Source organism: Entelurus aequoreus, linkage group LG07, assembly GCF_033978785.1.
Source record: "Entelurus aequoreus isolate RoL-2023_Sb linkage group LG07, RoL_Eaeq_v1.1, whole genome shotgun sequence".
Taxonomy (NCBI): domain Eukaryota; kingdom Metazoa; phylum Chordata; class Actinopteri; order Syngnathiformes; family Syngnathidae; genus Entelurus; species Entelurus aequoreus.
The window spans coordinates 76,932,988-76,940,547 of record NC_084737.1 but is presented as its reverse complement, the minus strand read 5'-3'; positions in this window follow the sequence as shown (position 1 = coordinate 76,940,547).

Here is a 7,560-nt window from a genome sequence, read left to right as displayed (position 1 = left end):
GGCAGGGTTTTTAATGTATTTTTATTACGAAAAAAAAATGTGACTCAATTTAAGACGGGGGTTGGGTTCATGATGCATTCCAAAAGAATTTAGACGAGGAAAGGAAAATAATCATCATTCCTCTTATTCTCGCTCAGCCGCGCTGCCTTTCTGTTTGTATATCTGGATTAATGGTGTTTTGTTTTGACTTTCACGGAAAGAAAATAGGTAGGAAAAGTCTTGATTAGAACACTGTAAATGTACCAGACCATTAACATCCACGCTCAAAACAGACAAGCATATCAATCAGAAAGGCTTTTCTTCCCAGCACTCCCCATAGAGCAGACCTGGGCAAATTAAGACCCGATAACCTTTTCAATCTGGCCCCGCCGGACATTCCCCCAAATTTTTTTTTAGATCTCTAAAATGGAAAGTGTAGCTGCCATTACGATGTGCAGTGATGTCTTCAAATGACCTATACAAAGTATTTCATTGATTGATTGATTCAAACTTTTATTAGTAGATTGCACAGTGAAGTACATATTCCGTACAATTGACCACTAAATGGTAAAACCCGAATAAGTTTTTCAGTTTGTTTAAGTCGGGGTCCACTTAAATGGATTCATGATACAGATATATACTATTTTCATAATACAGTCATCACACAAGATAATCATCAGAGTATATACAATTAATTATTTACATTATTTACAATATGGAGGGGGGGTGTTAGGATTGGTTGGTATGAACACTTCAGTCATCAACAATTGCATCATCAGAGAAAGTTAGTTTAGGGTTGAAGTTGCCTGGAGGTGTTGTTTTAGTGCGGTTTTGAAGGAGGATAGAGATGCCCTTTCTTTTACACCTGTTGGGAGCGCATTCAATGGTTGGAATCTGCGCTTTTGCATGATATACTAGTTACTATGGTAATAAATTAGTTACTATGGTAATCTAGGTCACAGCAGTTCAGACGAGACATCAAGCAGTGTGGTTGGGGAGCGTTTCCACAGAGTGTCAGCCTAAAATGCGGGTGTCAGGGACAGACGCGGAAGGAGATTTTTACAAGTTCTAAAGCTTAGTGATATATCAGATAGAAGGTGTTATTTTTTTTTCATATTTCGCTGTTTGTTGCATTTTTGTTACGTTTCGCTTGATTGTAAACTATTTCGATCGAGAGGAGGGGTGACGTTCATATGTTGTCAATATTCAGTGTTTTATCGTTCATAGTTAATATTGTAAACCCCGCATTCTTTATTTTCATGTAAATTCTGGGTGTCTCATTCAGTTAAAAAAATGTAACATTCCATTCCGTTTTTTAAGCCGGTCTGTCATAACGTTTTTAGCATTCAGACCTTATTGTGAGGTTTTGGATTTAGTGTTCCTAAAAATAGATATACCGGCCCCCCAGACACATTTTTTCCTCTAAATTTGGCCCCCCGAGGCAAAATATTTGCCCAGGTCTGCCGTAGAGCAAACACAGAGGGTGCATCATAGTGGTTGGTGTTAAGGGGCAATCCTGTGGATCGACTTGAATTTTCACCATCGTGGTCCGACCTGGCAAGAAAGTACAGTACATGGATTTGAGAATATTCAAAGGTATTACTTGGTGAAGAAATGGTTCAAATGTTCGAGTCCAAAGGACGGAAACGTGTTATATATTTTTGTTTCAAACGTATTTTGATCCACTAGTTTTTACCTCGGTCATGTTTTTAAAAAAAGTTCATACAATCTCAAAATGACCTCTCTCCGTCTACTCTTCTCGGATAAACGCCGTACCTCAAACAATGCTTATGCATACTCCGTAAGAACAGGTACATTTGTTTCATTTATCGATGTGGCAAGAACAAGAACCAAGGTCGTTTTACCCGGGACTTTTTCATACTTCATGAGAATCTAAGCGATGGCCATGCCCAATTCTAATTTCTTTAAAACAAGCTGTAAAAACTCCATAGTTAGATTTTAGAGAGACATTTCACATTTTTCTGTTCATGCGGAGTATGTATGGCCTAACTCAGGGGTGTCCAAATTGCAACCCGGGGGCCACACATTCTGGAAATGCTACTGCAAACATTTTTAAATCATTTCAAAAAGTGGAATGAGGTGAAATCTAACGAGAGAAAGTTGCAATGTTGACACAAAACTGCCATGCAGGCTGTTTTGTTTCTTTTGTCTTTCTGTTTCCTTTTTTGTCATATTTTTAAAAAAAAATCAATGTTATAGTGAATTATTGACCTATTCAAGGCTCCAAGTACTTCAAATATTTCACTTTAAAATGTTTTATGTGGAAAATATTGCATATGTTGTGTGGTTTCCATATAAAAACAATGTTTTCTTTGACAAAAGAGCATAAAACAAACAAAATAATAATTCAAACGTAAAATCGACGGATATATCTGAAGTTGATCTCGTAACTTAAGTGTTGAAAGTAAAACAAATAATAATAAAAATGTATCACTTTATGAGTGGGGGACCTTTTTTTTTATCTTTTCACTGTGATTACTAAGAAATAATAATACATTTAAATCAACGGTGTCCTGCATTATTGATCTTTTTAAGGATCTAATTACTTCACATCAAACATTGCTTTCTGAATGTTTTGGGCGGTGGCGGAAATATTGCATATTTCAGTTTTACTATAAAAAACAAAGTTGTCTTTGACAGAAAAGGCATACAACCTTTTTTTTTAAAACTTGATATCAACCTGAAGTTGATATAGAGATTTACTGTAAGCGTTACATAAAAAATGTAAATAATAATTTGACTTATTTTTAACATGGTAATGACGGAGCACTTTATGGTCCCCGGGAGCCCTAAAGGTAAAAAAATAAATAAATAAAAAAAATATAATAAAATAAAAAAAAGTTTTTTTATTTTGTTATGGTTTGAAAATGAAAAATATTAAAACGGCCCCCGCAGTGGAAAAAAGTTTGGACACCCCTGGCCTAACTTGTCCACTTGAACGTCGAACGCCTCACCTCAAATAGACAAAAGCAACAGCAGTTTCCACCATGAAGTACACTTTCTTTTCCTTCTTCAGATATTCGCATGAGCTCCGTAAATAACATGACAGTCTGTTTAATTTACCGAAAAATTATTAATGCAAAAAAAAAAAAAAAAAAAGTTTCATTTTATAGCATCGCCAAGTTGCAGGCTAATCTGAAAATCACCAAAAAAAACCTAAAAATAACATTTGCATGATCATACAGCCATGCCGCAAGTGCAAATAAATGTGTGAAACTTGTGTAGGGAACACATTCCTGGAGCCAACAACGAAAGGACAAATAGAAACTGTGAATGCGAGTCAGGTATACTGTTCCTCACAATTCTCCATTATTTATAGAAATAAATGCCTCCTGTCAAATAGATACCTCCTTCAAATAAACACCTCTCGAGTAACTAAACACTCCCCGCTGTCCGATACGTTAGTTGCTAACCACAAATGGATGTAAAATAAACGGAATGGCTGTATTGACTTATTTTCATTTATTTGGGGGAGGGTACGGAGTCAACACCGGGGGTGTTCATAACCTAAATCATCGCTATCATGAAGGAACTTGACTCAAGTTGTGTTGTCGCCATTCAAATGAAAAGTTTGTACTTTGTGACTCTGGAAAAAAAAAAAAACTTTTATATTTGTGTTTAATATATAAATGAGTACCTCTTGTCAACTTTTGTACAAGACCGATAAGTATTTACGGACACGTACGAAAACACACAACTCACGAAGCAGTCTGTCTCGGACGGATAAATGTTGTATAACTTTACATTTTGGTTTTGTTTTGTTTTTGTTTCGTCCCAACAAAACCACACCTTTTTTTTTTTTTTTTTTTTTTTTTTTGTAGGTTATTGGTATACACATTTCCAGGTGACGTTCTTTTGGTTACTCTTGTACTACTAAGCTCTGTATTTGCAAGCACTGTAAATGCGATTCTCATTGGATTCGTCCTCTGTACGTTTAGTACTCTGATGTTGCTCTCAATAAAATCTAAAAACAAAACACCAGCCTGTTCAAGAGGATGTTTGTTGCTGAAATACTTTCAGAATAAAGAGCTCACAATCAAATATCTTTACTTTTTACCAGGATATGAGGATTCCTCTCAAACGCGCCCCAGGATGTCGTGATCCACCGTGTTGATAGCTGCTGTTGTTTGCCATTTTGAGGGTAAATAAACGTGTGGTCTTCCTACAATTGAACGGCGCCGAAAGGATTACATGACCACAACGAGGAAATTGTAACACAATAAAACTTGGATGACTCCTGTATCAAATGTCCATTGATTCAGTCTATTATAATGCTTTAGAACTGAATAAATGTGTGATGATTTTGGCGTATTCTTTTTGAATCACCCTGTATATACACACACACACATACACACACACACATATATATATATATATATATATATATATATATATATATATATATATATATATATATATATATATATATATATATATATATTAGGGCTTTTTGCCGATATCCGATATTCCGATATTGTCCAACTCTTAATGACCGATACCAATATCAACCGATACTGATATATACAGTCGTGGAATTAACACATTATTATGCCTAATTTGGACAACCAGGTATGGTGAACATAGGGTCCTTTTTAAAAATAAAAAAAAATAAAAATAAGATAAATAAATTCAAAACATTTTCTTGAATAAAAAAGAAAGTAAAACAATATAAAAAAAACAGTTACACCGAAACTAGTAATTAATGAAAATTTGTAAAATTAACTGTAAAAGGTTAGTACTATTAGTGGAGCAGCAGCACGCACAATCATGTGTGCTTACGGACTGTATCCCTTGCAGACTGTATTGATATATATTGATATATAATGTAGGAACCAGAATATTAATAACAGACAGAAACAACCCTTTTGTGTGAATGAGGGAGGGAGGTTTTTTGGGTTGGTGTACTAATTGTAAGTGTATCTTGTGTTTTTTATGTTGATTTAATAAAAAAATAAAAATAAAAATAAAAACGATACAGATAATTTCCGATATTACATTTTAAAGCATTTATCGGCCGATAATATCAGATATCTCTAATATATATATATATATATATATATATATATATATATATATATATATATATATATATATATATATATATATATATATATATATATATATATATATATATATATACAGTACAGGCCAAAAGTTTGGACATACCTTCTCCCCATTCAGTTTTCATGACTATTTACATTGTAGATTGTCACTGAAGTTATGTACTTAACAAAAACAGGTGAAGTAACTGAAAACATGTTTTATATTGTAGTTTCCTCAAAATAGCCACCCTTTGCTCTGATTACTGCTTTGCACACTCTTGGCATTCTCTCGATGAGCTTCAAGAGGTAGTCGCCTGAAATGGTTTGCCTTATCAGGGTTGATTAGTGGAATGTCTTGCTTTATAAATGGGGTTGGGCCCATCAGTTGTGTTGTGAATGAGAAGGTGTGTCCAAACTTTTGGCCTGTATAATAATGTGCAAATATATATATATGTATACATACATATACTGTATATATATATATATATATATATATATATATATATATATATATATATATATATATATATATATATATATATATATACTGTATATATATATATATATATAAATATATATATATATATATATATATATATATATATATATATATATATATATATATATATATATATATATATATATACAAGAGGAGCAAAGTTCACATGTTAATATTCAGTGTTTTATTGTTCATAGTTAAGTATATAAATCCCATTTATAAAATGTACATTTTGGGTCTCCCATTCAGTAAAAAACTGTAGAATTCCATAAATATATATATATATATATATATATATATATATATATATATATATATATATATATATATATATATATATATATAAAACATTTCAGGTGAGTACCTCTTGAAGTTCATCGAGAGAATGCCAAGAGTTTGCGAAAAAAGTAATCAGAGCAAAGGGTGGCTATTTTGAAGAAACTATAATATAAAAGATGTTTTCAGTTATATCACCTATTTTTTTACGTACATAACTCCACATGTGTTCATTCATAGTTTTGATGCCTTCAGGGACAATCTACAATGTAAATAGTCATGTAAATAAAGAAAACGCATTGAATGAGAAGGTGTGTCCAAACTTTTGGCCTGTCCTGTATGTATATATATATATATATATATATATATATATATATATATATATATATATATATATATATATATATATATATATATATATATATATATATATATATGTGTGTACATTTATGTTGCTAGCAGCACATTTGATAATAAATGCCCTTGAAGCAGCCACGTAATTGTGGCTTTGAAAAAATAAAAGATCTTTGTATAAAACTGATGTGAGTTGAGTGTAATAAAAGGCAATGTTTTTGGTCAATACAGTTGATCATCATTTTCAAAAATGCCGACTAAAATATCGATGACTATAATTAACAAGCTGATGTAGAAGAAGCAGACAATTCTTTATGGTCTAAATTTGATACATTAGAATCAGATACAGATCATTTAAAGGTCCCCTATTGTGCAATTCAGCAATACAGATTGTTTTATTTTTCTTTTGATTGTATTTATTTGTAATTTAAGATGTGTGTTTTTTTTTTTTCAGGCTTCTCTACAACAAAAAAGACTGGTACTAAAAAAAGTATCGTGCCAACTACTCATCGGTCGGGTACAGATGTGGGAAAAGTATATTTTGCTGATTGTTTCAGGCGTTCCTTCAAAGTGGATGCTCGACACATGAAGAAGAAAAGTAGATATAAAGAGTAAAAATGCAACCTTTTAATCTTATTTTCCTCTTGGAATCATTTTGGTTTTCATCGAACTTCTTCATGGGTTTAATTGTGTCTTTGTTTACCAGCTGTTTTGACTCTGCTCACTTTGTGTCAGGCGCTGTCATTCTCTGCTTCTTCTCATCGGGCCAATCGATTCCTCACCTGCTTGTGTTTAACCACCTGCGCCTCGTCTTGGTGATTACTCAAGTCAGTTTAATTCTGCAGTTTTTTTGTTGTTGAAGCTTCTCTGCTCCTACTTGCACAACCGAATGTTCATTTTACAATACAATCCAAATTATAAATTAAATACGTCACTTGAAGAGCCAGTTTTCTTGACCTGATACTGGGAACTGTCATTGGTTATACAAAACCCAAAACCAGTGAAGTTGGCACGTTGTGTAAATGGTAAATAAAAACAGAATACGATGATTTGCAAATCCTTCTCAACTTATATTCAATTGAATAGACTGCAAAGACAAGATACTTCACGTTCGAACTGGAAAACTTTGTTATTTTTTGCAGATATTAGCTCATTTGGAATTGGATGCCTGCAACATGTTTCAAAAAAGCTGGCACAAGTGGCAAACAAGACTGAGAAAGTTGAGGAATGCTCATCAAACACTTATTTGGAACATCCCATAGGTGAACAGGTGGGTGCCATGATTGGGTATAAAAGCAGCTTCCAAACAAGGATGGGGCGAGGGTCACCCCTTTGTGAGCAAATTGTCGTACAGTTTAAGAACAACATTTCTCAACCAGCTATTGCAAG